General features: G+C 39.0%; 1 protein-coding gene across 2 annotated transcripts in view; it reads left to right on the top strand.

The window, feature by feature from the left end:
• The window catches only part of LOC118815475 (rho guanine nucleotide exchange factor 4-like), a 116,784-nt gene that overhangs the window by 37,178 nt on the left and 64,962 nt on the right, over nucleotides 1–14,644 (top strand). The gene's annotated exons all lie outside the window — the stretch shown is intronic.

Below are 14,644 nucleotides of genomic sequence, written 5' to 3'. Positions count from 1 at the left end.
CAAAGAGCTCATTTACTGCGTGAGCTGAACTCTTTTCGTGTTTGTCATACGGTGTTGTCCAGTTTTTATAAGTCGTTTATTGAAAGTGTTTTAACTTTCTCGTTTATTTGTTGGTTCAGTGGGCTGTCAGTGAGGGACAAGAATAGCCTGAAGGGCATTGTAAAAATCTGTTCAAAGATAATTGAAGTCCGACAGAGAGTCCTGGGCTCCCTGTGGGAGAAACAAGAGGCTCAGAAAGCAAAAGGAATTATCACTCAATCTGATCATATTTTGTCCAGCGAATTCACTGGACAAAATATCGGCCTTATATCGTGGCCCTCAGTAGAACAAATCGCTATTCGAAATCTTTTATTCCTTCTGCTATCAAGCTACTAAATGCGGATAATATTCTTTTTAAATGATTGTTATATTCGTTGTCCGTGCATTGACTCCTCATTTATTTATTTATTTATTTACCTTTGTATGTGGATTTGGTGTCTCTGACATATGTTAGTTTTAAAGTATGTACGTATGTGTGTGTATGTATGTATAGTTGCGCGTATGGACGGGGAAAGCTGCAAATGAAATACAGTGTGACTGTGTGAAGTAGGTATGTAGATGAAAATGTGATTAATTATTTAGTTTGTATTAAACTGTATTACATTACATTTATATTAAATATACATTATATTTACTCTGAATTTGCATTCTGTACAGGTTTGAGTCCCCATTCTTGACTTTTCCTGCTTGTTTTGATGCCAAAAAATGACAAAAACATGACAAAAAGGTAAACAATGTTATTTGTTCTGCTACACAAGACTGTAAACACAACACAGTGAAATACACGGTGTCACATGTGAAGTGACCAGGTGCAGTAGGTAATTTTTTACTTAGTCTTATTAAATCCACATTTTTGACTTTTTCCTGCTTGTGTTAAGGTTTAACAGTGTTTAACAACCCAACGATAACTTTCTCATCAAATTCAAATTGTACCAAAATATTTACAAATATATTAAAACATCTCTTCTTTTTACATCCCTCTTGCATCCCACATGGGAGAAAAATGTATGTAAATATATTTGCTCATATTTAAATAAGTGCAGTGTATGCAGTGTTTTAAAATATCTTCTCAGTATATTTAATCACGCCATTTTTGAATATCTAAATCTATGGCAATGTACGCATATATATGTTAATATATTGAAATATATGTAGATGAAATATCTGTAATTGTGTCTGCTTTCAATATGCACTCCACTGGAATTTACCACGTTGAGTGATTTCACATCACAGACTTCCAGGGAAATGTTTTTCAAGTTCACCTCTCATCCTTGACCAGTAGTGTTACTGCTTTGGTTGTGTTAACCTCTCTGCATTCGTCTCCTTTCATATAGCAGCACTGAACCTCCAGAATGGAGGAAATGTTAATGCTAATGCATTTCTGTTTATGGTTAGCGAGTTAGCTAGCTGGCTAACTGCACCAACTTTTAACGTTGCCAGTCTTCTGGATCCTCTTTTACGTTTCTGAGGGCGACACAAAGTACAAATGTAGTGTAACTGCATTTATAAGGGTTTATACTGAGCCTTTCCTGCTGGCTGGTCACCAGCAACACCAGCATATCCTTGCTGTCGGACCAGAACCTCGTATCTCCATTGTTGTTGTTGTTGTTGTTGTTGTTGTTGTTTCTCTGTTTTTGAAATAATTCAATAAATATTTAATAAATGCCTGATGTCCTTTACCTTGTGTGTAAATTTCATGAAGAACGGACCAACAGAAATGACCCAAAATGGCTTGGAAAAAAGTCTGGTTCCATTGACTTTCATTAAAAGTAAAGTAGTGTTTTTCTTTCTCCTGTAAAGTTAGCGTTATGGAGATACGAGGTTTCCGACAACAGCGATATGTTCTGTCTCGGATCAGCAGCAATGGAAGTTAATATGCTGATCGCCGCCAATACCAGCATATGTTGTGTTTTGAATGCTGGTACGCTGGTCAGCCAGTCTGACCATGCTGGGGTGACCAGTTAAACCAGCACCAGACCAGAACTAGACAAGCATAAACAAGCTTAGTGCTGTTTTTTTCATCAGGGTTGTTATAAACTTTCTCTCCTTGGTTTGTGTTCAGTGCTGTGTAGTAACAAGTCCTTCATTAACAGCCTTGCTGTGAATTGATGCTGATGTGTGCTGTATTCTCCTCCCCTCAGCTGTGTGATGAACTCCTTTTGTAGAGTTTGTTTATGGACAGCGCAGCTCCTTCAGTCTAATGATAAGTGGCAACTGTTCATCTCTGGCTTTAATTTCGCAGATGAAGTGTAATTGAGGAGCTGTTTGGTGGAGCCTCAGGGAAACACTGCATGGAAATCATTTGCTTTTGTCTGTCAAGAAAATTCCCAGACCCTGACTAACACAGTTTCACTGTTTATTTCTTTCTTTCTCTCTGTCCTCCTCCCTCTCTCTCTCTCTCTCTCTCTCTAACAATGGGAAAGTAGAGGAGTTGCCATCATCACTGTCCTATCAAAACCTCATAACCACATTTTTTACACCATTTGAAAACACCAGCTACCCTGTAAATCGTGTTAACATTTCATGATAAATGAAATTAAATTACTAATAAAGTCTGGATACGTACAAAACACATCCATCCATCCATCATCTAAACCGCTTATCCTTCTGGGTCACGGTGGGGTGCTGGAGCCTATCCCAGCTGTCATTGGGCGGAAGGCCGTACAAAGCACATTTTCTAACAATTTTATCTCAACGCAACACAAATATTGCCATTTTATATAGTATTCAAAACAATCGGTGAACCAACATGTAATATTGATAAGAGTAAATCTGAAATAAACAAGTTTTCTTTGGGGATTATGTTGCCTTATGACACCCTACATATACCTCTTCACCATGAATGGATTTTTAAAAAATGCATTTTAGGCAAAAACCTTCCCAAAGCTATCATAAAACAATGTATAAGACATCAGGTAGTGTATGTAGTAACTTTCTGTGAGGGAGCTTTTAGAGGTGGACGTCTGGTTCCTATCACCACCACTGTGAACAGTTCTGACTCTCTAGAACAGAGCGTTTCACACCAAACCACTCTGAGTGACTTTTTACAGCTTAACAATGTTTAAAAATCTGTGGAATTCCCCTTTAAGAGGTCAAAACTGAAGGGAGCTGTCCTTTTCTCTCACTCACACAGTAATTACAGAGGGACTTGGCTGACTGTCCTCACTCCTCCATCACTCCCTTCATTCCACATCCTCTGTTCCTCTGTCAGTCTGAGCTGGGGGTGTTTCTTGCTGTCTGAGTGATTCTTCTCTCTAATGGCTCTTCTGGCCTAGGGCTTCTGTTAGACCGCTGCAGTTGGATCCTCCTGAGTGGGAGTTGTAGTTTTTCTGGAGCTGGTTTTGTAGTCTTTTTCTCCCAGAGGCCAGAGGAGCTGATTAGCGTGCTTATGTTAGCGCTCACTCCTACCCTGCCTAAACCAATGACTCAGCAGTGTGCGTGTTTCTGAGTGCTGCCGACGGGACTGTGTTTGCACCCTCCGCTCTAAATTTAGGATCCTGTGTTTATACGGCCCCCAGGTGCTGCCGAGTGTGTCCCGCTGCATCCCGGTTCTGTACAACCTGCATGCTGAGCCAGTTTAGTTTGAGGGAAAAGCTTTTTGAGAGCGTTTCTGAATTGAAAAGGTATTCCACTGAGTGCTTCTTCACTGAGTCGTGTAACAGCCTGTGGCCACGAAAGTAAGGCCACTGTGAGAAAGAGCAAAATTATAAAACAGCAAAAGTAACAGGACATTAAGCAGCATCCATTACGGCCTGTTCATTTCACCATGGCAAGCTGCGTTCGTGGCAGGGATACGAGAAAGTGGCAGCTGAGATGATGTTTAGTTTCTAATCAAAACAACCTTGAAATGCAAGTTATTCATTATTCAATATGGGAAAAAAGAAAAAAAAAACATTTAACGCACAGTTAAACAGAAGCCTCAATAACTAAATGTAATAAAAATTGTTTTCAGTGTTCACTGAGTCCCTCTTCACCTTTATTCCAGCTTCCATTCTCCTCAGGAGACTCACTTTCAGTTCCTCAAAGAATCTGCAGACACGCCTCCAAAGTTCAGTCTTAGAAGCTGGTTGATCATTTTCTGGAGTAATCAAACACATTCAGTGGTGTTGAGGTCTGGACTCTGGGGTGGTCAGTCCACTGTTCAGCTTCTTTGTTTGATGTGTCCGTCTCCTTTTCTCAGTGAGGTTCTTCTTGACAGCTACACATCTTTTCAGACCCAGAAGCAGTAATTGGGTCCACCTAAAGCACCTTTTTGCAGACAAAAGATTAACGATGGGCTGTCACAGTTTTCAGAAAGACCTCCATTTGTTATGACTGTTCATGAAGGGTTTTCAAAGAAAGGATATGTCAAGTTCTGGAGAGTTTGACCTCTCGACCTTGGTATAATTAAGAGTATCCTTTTAATGAACATTTGTCAAAATACACGAGAAACGGTCCAATTTCTGATATGAGAAGGTCATTATTTATGGCTTTTTAAAAAGGGCAGTCAGTGTCAAATTTTGCATACCACATCTGAATCTAAATCTCTCTCTCTCTCTCTCTCTCTCTCTCTCTCTATATATATATATATATATATATATATATATATATATAAAACATTCTCACCACCTCCTTGTTTCTACGCTCATTGTCCGTTTTATCAGCTCCACTTACTATATAGGTGCACTTTGTAGTTCTACAGTTACAGACTGTAGTCCATCTGTTTCTCTGATACTTTGTTAGCCCCCTTTTACCCTGTTCTTCAGTGGTCAGGACCCCCATGGACCCTCACAGAGCAGGTACTATTTGGGTGGTGGATCATTCTCAGCACTGCAGTAACACTAACGTGGTGGTGGTGTGTTAGTGTGTGTTGTGCTGGTACGAGTGAATCAGACACAGCAGTGCTGCTGGAGTTTTTTATTTTGGTAATATGAATGCAGAGTCACAGTGCAACATCAAGAAATACTGGCTGGTTAGCTGTCAACAATTCAGTTCTCTCTCTCTCTCTCTCTCTTTCTCTTTCTTTCTTTCTTTCTTTCTCTCTCTCTCTCTCTCTCTCTCAAACATCACATCAGTACTACATGAAAATGACTGTTGTTCACAGGTGCTGCTCAGAAGAAGGTGTGACTGTCGTACCTTTAATTGGTGTGTGAAAAGCTTTCTCTCACATTTCTGTGTGGGGTGATGGGCTGTGTGAAATCGTGGCTGCTTACAGCAAACCGGGCTATCAGAGAAACAGAGTCCTAGAACCAGGAAAAACTTTAGTCAGCTTCTTGAACTGCAGCTAATCCTTTGGTAAACAAAAACACTACATTTTAATGAGTGGACGATATTAATGACAATATTGAAGACAAGCTCAGAGTGGAGATTAAAGGACAAGTCTGGCAACACCTTTAATCTGAATGCATCAAATTAGATCATCGAGGAATGTTTGGTGTCTGAAGTTCGCTTCTTTATTTTTGCCACGAGGCTAATGTAGCTAAGTAATGAAGCTTATGTCCCCCAAAATCTTCTGTTATATTAACCTTGTAGCTCCAGTGTGAAACTAAAGAGGAAATAAACTTCAGAGTAGGGCTGAAAGATCAGTCGTGTTCGTATCAAAATTTTATGAACTGCAATTTTCAAGTTGCAAGAGCTACAATTTTTTAAAATTCTGACCTACACTATCAAAAACATTGTGTTCGTTTACATGGACTCAATATTCCGATCATAGTCAGATTTCTGTGGATATTCAATTATTCAAATGGTCATGTAAACACCATACTCCGATCTAGAAATCTAATTAAGAAATCCGATAAAGAGGCTGGATTTTAGCTCAGTAATCCGATTTCTCAGTGCATGTCAACTTTTACTCTGATTTCTTTCGGATTTCTCAGTTTGCGCATGTGCGAAAACAGATGGTGGTACCGGAAATAAGCGAGCAGCATCGCCCCGAGATGCAGCAGAACACTTTTGGAGCGACGCTGAAACCAAATACATGCTTATTTTCATATTTTCAGGTGGCGCAATGTTAAAAAAATGAATTTGGAGTTTTACGTTACGTTTACGTCTCGTCTTCTGTGAGTTTATTGGCTGGTTGCAAAGCAGAAATCTGATTACTGTCTGACTCATGTAGACCCAGAGTTTCCCCATTATCTGATTGCTCAAGTGCATGTAAATGTGTTGATTGGATTACCGATAAGTCTGATTTTCTGCAGTTATCGGATTATTAAATGCATGTAAACACACTCAATGAAAATTTAACCTAATAAAACGGAGCTTGGGGACTGCCTGTAGATGTATTAGACCAATCAGATCCATTTATTTTGAAATGAGACTGCTGTGTCTGATCCACTCAGACCAGCACAACACACACTAACACACCACCACCACGTCAGTGTTACTGCAGTGCTGAGAACGATCCACCACCCAAATAGTACCTGCTCTGTGAGGGTCCATGGGGGTCCTGACCACTGAAGAACAGGGTAAAAGGGGGCTAACAAAGTATCAGAGAAACAGATGGACTACAGTCTGTAACTGTAGAACTACAAAGTGCTCCTATATAGTAAGTGGAGCTGATAAAATGGACAATGAGCGTAGAAACAAGGAGGTGGTCAGAATGTTATGCCTGATCGGTGTGTGTGACATACTGTTGTCTGTTAACATGGACTAAATGTCACATAGCTAATAACAGTAAAAGCAGCCAATTTGAAGCCTGAGTTATGTCTGTAATTTTGCCACTGTGGCTGTAACAGAAGCGATACTGCAGTTTAAGAGTCTCTGTGTGTGACTTGTGTTCTGAATCAGTGCTGCAGTAGTGGCTGGTAGCCGAGTGGTAGAAGAGCTGAGTCAGCAGCTGGATGGTTGTGGGTTCAAATCCCAGGATGTTTAATTCATTACATCTCTTTCTCGTGCAAAAATTGCATGTGTAGGTGTGCCAGTTTTGGCTGACTGTGATTCTACATTGAATGTACATTTATTAAAATAATTTAATAATTTAATAATGTTTTAATACAGAAAGCATGAACATGTTAAAGCTTAAGCAGGTTTATTTAGAGCAGTACTGTCCGAAGTCTGTCTCAAAGGCTAAGTTTGGCATCTGAAGACATCTGATGTGGTCCACCAGAAATTTACCCAAACCCCACCCCCTTCACCCAGTGCAAACATATCACTGTTGTCGGAACAAAACCTCGTATCTCCAGAATGGTAACTTTACAGGTGAAGGAAAAACATACTTTACTTTAATGTAAGTCAATGGAACCAGACGTTTTTCCAAATAATTTTGGACCATTGTTTTTGGTCTGTTCATCATGAAACAGGTATTTTCAAATTATGTAAAAAACTGAAAAATGATAAAACGTGTGTATGTGTGTGGGTGTGTGTGTGTGTGTGTGTGTATATATATATATATATATATATATATATATATATATATATATATATATATATATATATATAAAACTAATTAGATTTTTGTTTTCATTTTTAAGTTATAAAATACATTTAAATGACTCAATTTTGAAGCTATCTACCTTCTTTGTTTGTATTTTGGGTCTTTTTTGGCCCATGGCTCATACCAAGCTTTGCATTTTGGCCCCCCAAAACAAAATGTTCAGGAAATGTTAGATGACAGTATAAGTGACAGTGCAGTATTGGGAATAAAGCCAAACTCCACCCATATTATCCCCTTGTTGTGATGTCAACACTCAAACTTTTCAGTGTTTAAACCAGTTTTGGACCAAAAGGGTTTCAATATGTGAATTTAATAATAGTTTGGAAAAGAAAACTGTCAAATCATTATTTAGACAAAACCTGCTCTTCATACCAAGAAAGACACTGTGATAAACATGAAACTGAGTGTTGAAGATAAATATACACAGATGCTTTACGCTAACACAGGGGTCCTTAATCTTTTTCAGAGTGCACCCTTTTTTAGGGTTAAGATTTTTTCAACCCCCACCCCCCACACACAAACGCACCAGTATTTACATTACAGAAATGACAGAAGAGTAATCGAATAGTAAGTCTACTCACTTACTGGGATAACTGGGCCTACATTGCTCAGCTAGTACTTCCCCACAAACCCCAAATCTTTAGCCTTATACTGAAAAAGCACTCAGTCTTTTAGGTGTTTTAGGTCAATCAAGAACTCACCCAATAAAAATTCATAGTCAATGTAGAGCCAGTCATGCCGGACTGCCACCTTGCTATATTTGGGGTGAAGGAAAAGTCAGGCGAGCACCAGCGGTCCAGATTTTAGGTGGTTTTGGAGGGAACCAGCCATTCAAGTATATTGCCTTTTTCACCAGGAGGATTTTGCTCATGTTTGGTGTTACTGCAGTTTTAGTCTGTCTTCTATGGCCTGTAGGGGGAGCAACTGCATGCCCTAGTCAAAATGATTTTCTCTTTAAATAACATCACTCTCCCCGGGACCATGTCAGGAAATTTATTAAAATAATTTAATAATGTTTTAATAAAGAAAAGCCTGTTTTCTTTGTCAGTTTCCAATAACTGAACATAATAAAGCCTAAGCAGGTTTATTTAGAGCAGGACTGCCCAAAGTCTGTCTCAAAGGCCAGAGTTGGCATCTGAAGACAGTTAATTGGGTCCACCAGAAATTTACCCAAACCCCACCCCTTCACCCAGTAAGAGAACATACATATTCTGTACTATATATTACTATTTTTATTCTAATTTTCCTTGTTAAATTGTAGTTTTGATGGATGTTAGTTATAAAATATAGTGTAATTTGAAGCTGTCTGCCTTCTTTATTTGTATACTGTCTTTTTGGCCCTTATCAAACATTGCACTTTGGCCCCTCAAAGCAAAAAAAACAGTATCGAATAACAACATCACTCTCCCCCAGGACCATGTCGGAACCACCAAAGGGGGTTGCGACCCCAGGTTAACAACCCCTGTGCTAAAAAAAATTGTTTTATTGATTTTCCTTTATTATTACAGAGAAAATCAAACAATGGAAATGAAAGTGTCCCCAAACTTTTGACCGGCAGTGTCGCTGTGAGTGGGAATATAACAAACACCAACGTGTCATGTAGACTCCACAGGTCTGAATCCTGAACCTTCCCACCGTTTGAAACGTGTTATGGTGTTAAGTGTGTTATTTCGCAGTAGGAGGCTTAATTATGGTTCACGTTATGTTCCAACTTTATGAGCTTGTCTTGCCCAGTATAGCTTTAACACGGTAGCGTTCTCCTCTCCACCCTGCGGTGTCTGGAGCTTCAATCAGTGCAGTCTGCTGTGTGGGCCTGTCTGGGTCAGGATAGCCCTGAGTGCTTGGCACTAGAAGGCACCCACTATCTCTCATATGAGAGAGATAAGAGGTAATGCTAATCTCCAGAGCTAAACACTGACTCACTGACACTCGCTGAGGAGAAGCAGGCCTGTCAGAGTTCAGTCTTCTCTCTCTCTCTGAGTGTTAAAGCTAACGCAGGCTCTTATTTGAGGAATGCAGTGTCTGGATGGACAGTGTGTAACTGCATTGGTGTAGAACAGTGTGAAATACAGGGTATACTGTGAGTAGCTTGTAGCAAGACTGGCCTAGCTAGCACATACTGAAGCACAGCTTCATGACTGAACACTAGAGGTGGGGAAAATAGTGTGATATCAGGTACAATAATCACAATATTGTGGCTTTAAAAGTAGAATCAGTGCACCAAGAGCCAAGTAAAGTAAGGATACTTTATTGTTTAATTATGAATATTTTAGACTTGTTTTGAGGCCACTGTTAGACAAATAGATGAACAGAATTTCTGTCTTAATCTACAAGAAGGTCCTAAGTTTTGTTTTTTGTTTTAAGATGGGAAATGTAACTTAATAACATAAAGCTTGTAGAGTGCCTGTAGGTTTATTAGACCAATCAGATCCAACCAAACCTCCAGTCTTGTGACATCGCAACCACAAATTACTACTGACAGTCTGGCACGCTGCATATCAGGGGGTCGAACCTCAAGCCAGAAAAAGTGGATATTCTGGACTTCTTGACCAAAAGAACCTTAATTTATAGATAAATAATGTCAATTTTCCATCATAGTCGCTGTATTAATCAGAAAAATTAAATATTTCTATCAATTTGATATTTTCTCCAAATCGAAGGCACTGTTTCTTTCTGGTGAGATTAAGGTTTCTGTTGGTCAAGTAATTTTTAGGAATGGTCTGTGTGGAAAACATGCTCATTGTGCACAGTGCAAAGTGGGCTTCAGTTTGCAGGCACAAATAATACGTTGCAATATGTCGTATCACAATACTTATCACAGACCTTTAAATATTACCGTAGAATCAAACTGTGGCTCCAGTATCATGATAATCCTGTGTCAACGGGCCTGTTGTGATTCCCACCCCTACCTAATACCCATTAACATTACATTCACTGTGTAATTTCACATCAAATGTGTCTAATTCTGCATCTATTGTGTCTCTAATGTTGTGTTTTGACTTCATCATATATATATATATATATATATAGTATGTACAATTACTTCAAATATGAAATCAGCACTGAGCACTGTTTGAGCTCCAGCTGTTTGTGAAATTATATATATATATATATATATATATATATATATAATTTCATATCAAATATGGTCCTGAATTAAATAATGTCTTGCATTTTTTTGGCTCAAGTTTATGTTAAAGCAATTTGCATTATGCATCGAGAAAAACAAAGTAAAATGTAACATTTTTAATAAAAAAATTGGTTTACAGTGAAAAAGCATTGCCAGGCCCAAAACATCTACACAACTGAAGGCACCTGAAGGAGCTGACAGAGCAGCATTAGCTCTCACAATTTCCTTGCCAAGGTCAAATATAGTAATATTGTGCTCTGTATTTTTGGCAGATGTCCTTCTATTTGTCTTGGTGCTTAGAATTATAGATGATCGTGTAAATTTGACTCTTGCAATTGACTCCAAGATTTCTGCAGTGGAACGTCGCTGGCTCTGGCAATGCTGTGGCTTGAGCTCGCAGTCTCCTGTCGATATGGCCAATGCTCAGGCATTTTGCGCCACTCGGGAGCCACCAAACACTACAACTGTCGCTGTTTTTGTAAGACTCACTGACTCAGTTAATGTTTTTCGCTTTCTTTCATTACTTATGTGTGGTATGTTCTGATAAACAGCCTTCCTTGAGGAACTCTAGGCGTCTGTAGAGACAGTAGCGATAGAGGAGAGTGAGTGTTGAAGAGTGTGTGATTGTGTCCATATGTGTGTGTTGAATTCCACAATGCTTGCCTGGTGTTTTGTGTGTGTTCTATCAATGCCAATAAAGGGCAGACTGATAAGTTGACATAGTGAAGCTGACATTTAGAGATGTGGGCTATGTGAGTGTGGGGGAGAGACGGTTGCGTCCGTTACCGCCGGCTACAGAGAACACACAACACAGCAGGACATAAAGAGCCAGGCCAGGATAGTAATGACAAAAAGCAGTGGAGATCCTCACTTTTGGATATACAGAGGAGGAAGAGAGCGGGAGGAGACTGATAGACTCTCTTGTAAGGTGACAGATAATGAGAGAGAGAGAGAGAGAGAGAGAGAGAGATGGAAAGGAATGGAAACAAGAACCTGCGCCTGCAGTGAAAAGCCACTGCGGATCAGTGATGGTATCTGAGGCGGCTTTTCAATAGAAGCTTCATAAAGGCCTCAGCTGCACCTTACAATAAACAGAACACACTCTCTCTCTCTCTCTCTCCCTCTCTCTCTCTCTCTCTCTCTCTCACACTATTTCTATCAATAATTTACCTTTCTTGTGCTTTTTAATGCCTTTTAGTCGTATGTATGTACATATAATACCTATACCTATATGCAGTAGGGACCCCTGAGGGCCATCTAAATATTAACGTCGAAAATGTAAAAAGTATGTTCAAATATACTTGAATAGATATACAAATATTATCATTTCAAATCCATCAAACCTTTCCTTGAGTACATGGAAATGACTAAATGTAATTGAGTCGTTCTACAGAAATGCCCACTTTTTTACCTATCCATAGGAGTCACTGGTGTTACTGATCGTCACTGGTGTTACTGATCGTCATTGGTGTTACACATTAGAAAGGAACACCAGAGACATTTTTAATGAACAATGCATTTTACTAAATGGCTGCTACAGAGCATCAAACCACATGTCAATCATGGAATATCCACTAAAATATGAAATTTAATCCATTTGTGTTCTATTTTTCACAATTATTTAAGAATAAAGTCGGTCACACCAGTGACTTCAGCTAAAAGCTTCATATGAAATCATGAGCTAAATGAGAAAATCTCTGATAACTGAAAGACACAGTGGACTCACCATGAGCTTTTCTTCATAGATCCTCAGAAAACAGGTAAAAGGAAGTCAAGTGATGTCATCAGTGTGATTTTATTTCAAAATAAGAGATTTTTGTTATGCAGTAACACCAGTGACATGACTCCTGGGGACCACAACTTTCATAATATATTTATAATATTTATTTGGCATTTGTTCTCTTTGTCATTTAAATCATATATTTCTTAGTCATGTAGAGATTATTTCAGTAAAAATAGAAGAAAAACATGTTTTTTTACATTTTTACCAAAATATGGCCTCAGCCTTTACACATGACTATGAGTGCTTGTAATTCTATATAATTGACCTAAAAACTAATATTGCTAAATTGATGGATCAAGAATGTGTAATTGTTAAAATAACATTATTTTATTTAAAAATATAAATAAATTGTAACCCTACCATGTTTTTTAAGTGAAATGTATCTGTAAATGCTAGGGACACAAAAATGGACGTTTCTGTAGAATGACCCAATTACTACCAGAGACGTTATTAAAGACGAGACAAGTTCACGGGTTAAAAAATGAACGGGGAAGCTTGTAACAATAAAAACAGCCAAATAGTTTACTGGAAAAGCTGCAAGCATAAAAAGCTCCCCCTTGTTGTGGAGATCAGCCCATGTGCAGTAGCCAGAAAACCCCCCAAAATTTGTTTTTGTGCATTATTTAGGCCAAATACAATAAACTATTTATGGGAGCTTTTTCAGATTTTACTGGTGATTTTAAACATTTCTAAATTGTTAATGTGGCTTTCAGTTTTGAGTTTATAGGACTCCCCATATTCAAAGAGATAGAAGCCTGGTGTTGTATGACTGGAAATAACTGCCCAGAGGAGTCACCAAAGGGCTTGGTTGCTACCCACCTTTGAGATTATATATACAATATATCAGTACACATATTTCAATATCTGCAGTAGCAGAGGCTGTTTCCCCTGTGTGGTTTGACCTTGAGTGTGGGAACACGGCATTTATATGAATTTGAGTCAGAGAGGCCAGAATGACTCAACTCTAACTCTATGATAAAGCTCATTTCTGCTGGCACCAATAGTATGTTACACAACAAGCTAACACTGGTGAACATGAAATTTTTTGGCCATTCTTGTTTAAACATGGACATTTGAAGCTTACATACAACATTCATATTTTATTTGAAGCTTCTTATAAACATTTACACACATTTTGCCTTGTGTATCAGTTTTACAGTGACTGCTGATATAGAGCTGCTGCTGCTGTTTTCCATTTCTAGCAACTGAATGAAATCTGGTTAGACTACTGGTTGTGGTTTGTGTTCACAGTGAGGGATGTATCTAGAACTTCCAGATGGCCTAGTGATATTTGTTCTATCAAAACTGGTCCCACTCACTGTAAATCTAAACATGATTGGTTGATTCCACTGTCAGTTCCTAATTATGTTGGTAGTTAATCTAATGTGTGAGGCTTTCAGTTCAGCTCCTGAAGTCCCAACCAATGAGAGAGCTTACTTTGCTGGACACAGGAAAAAATCCTGATTAGGTCATTTTTCAGCAGGTTTTGCAGAGTTTTGGGAAATTGAGGTTTGGGTGTAGGGGTTTTGTATATGAAGCTGTGCCCAGTTTTATCATTACAGAATCAATTCAGGCAATGAAATTAATTTATAGCGGAAATTATGTTATCAACTATACGGTCACCTTATTTCATTTCTACTAATGCTCACATTTTTAACAAACTATTTGTTGGAACTCAGCTGATTATCAACAGCAGGTAAGTTTAAGTTCAAGTTTCAAAGTTCTTAAACACAGATCAGCGAATCAGTGAATGACTTGCTTTTCAATAGTCAATTTATAGTCAGCTGAACTTGCTGAACTGACATAAAATGTAATGAACTGAAACAGAATTGAGTTCAATGCTGTTTAAATGGCACTTTTAGTGTTCAGTCACTTGAATAAAGCAGTAATCGGACCCGTATATCGCAGTGCGTGAATGCACGTGCTGCCGTGCCGCCGTGCAGCCGTGCGTAAATGCAGTTTATGGTCATTACTTCCTCTACACTTTCCTCATTCATACATGTCACAGCTCATCCACACTGCTCCATTTTCCTCTCTCTCCGTTCCTTCTCTCATTTGTTCCACATCCTGCACTCACTCCATCTCTCCGTTTCTACGCTTCTGGAGTCGGAGAGGTTGTGTGAGGGACTCGGCTCTGCTGTGGGTGAGAGGATGGCCTGTAAGTGTCCCGTCCTGCAGTAAATGGAGCTTTCAGTTTTGCCACAACCAGTCAGAGAGAGTTAGGCTCAGGGAGCACTGTGGCACGGAGCCACAGTCTGAGCACTTGACGTGAAAAGTTACT

Source organism: Colossoma macropomum, unplaced genomic scaffold, assembly GCF_904425465.1.
Source record: "Colossoma macropomum unplaced genomic scaffold, Colossoma_macropomum, whole genome shotgun sequence".
Lineage (NCBI taxonomy): Eukaryota > Metazoa > Chordata > Actinopteri > Characiformes > Serrasalmidae > Colossoma > Colossoma macropomum.
Note: the sequence above shows the minus strand (reverse complement) of the source record. Positions and strands in the feature narration are given on the sequence as shown.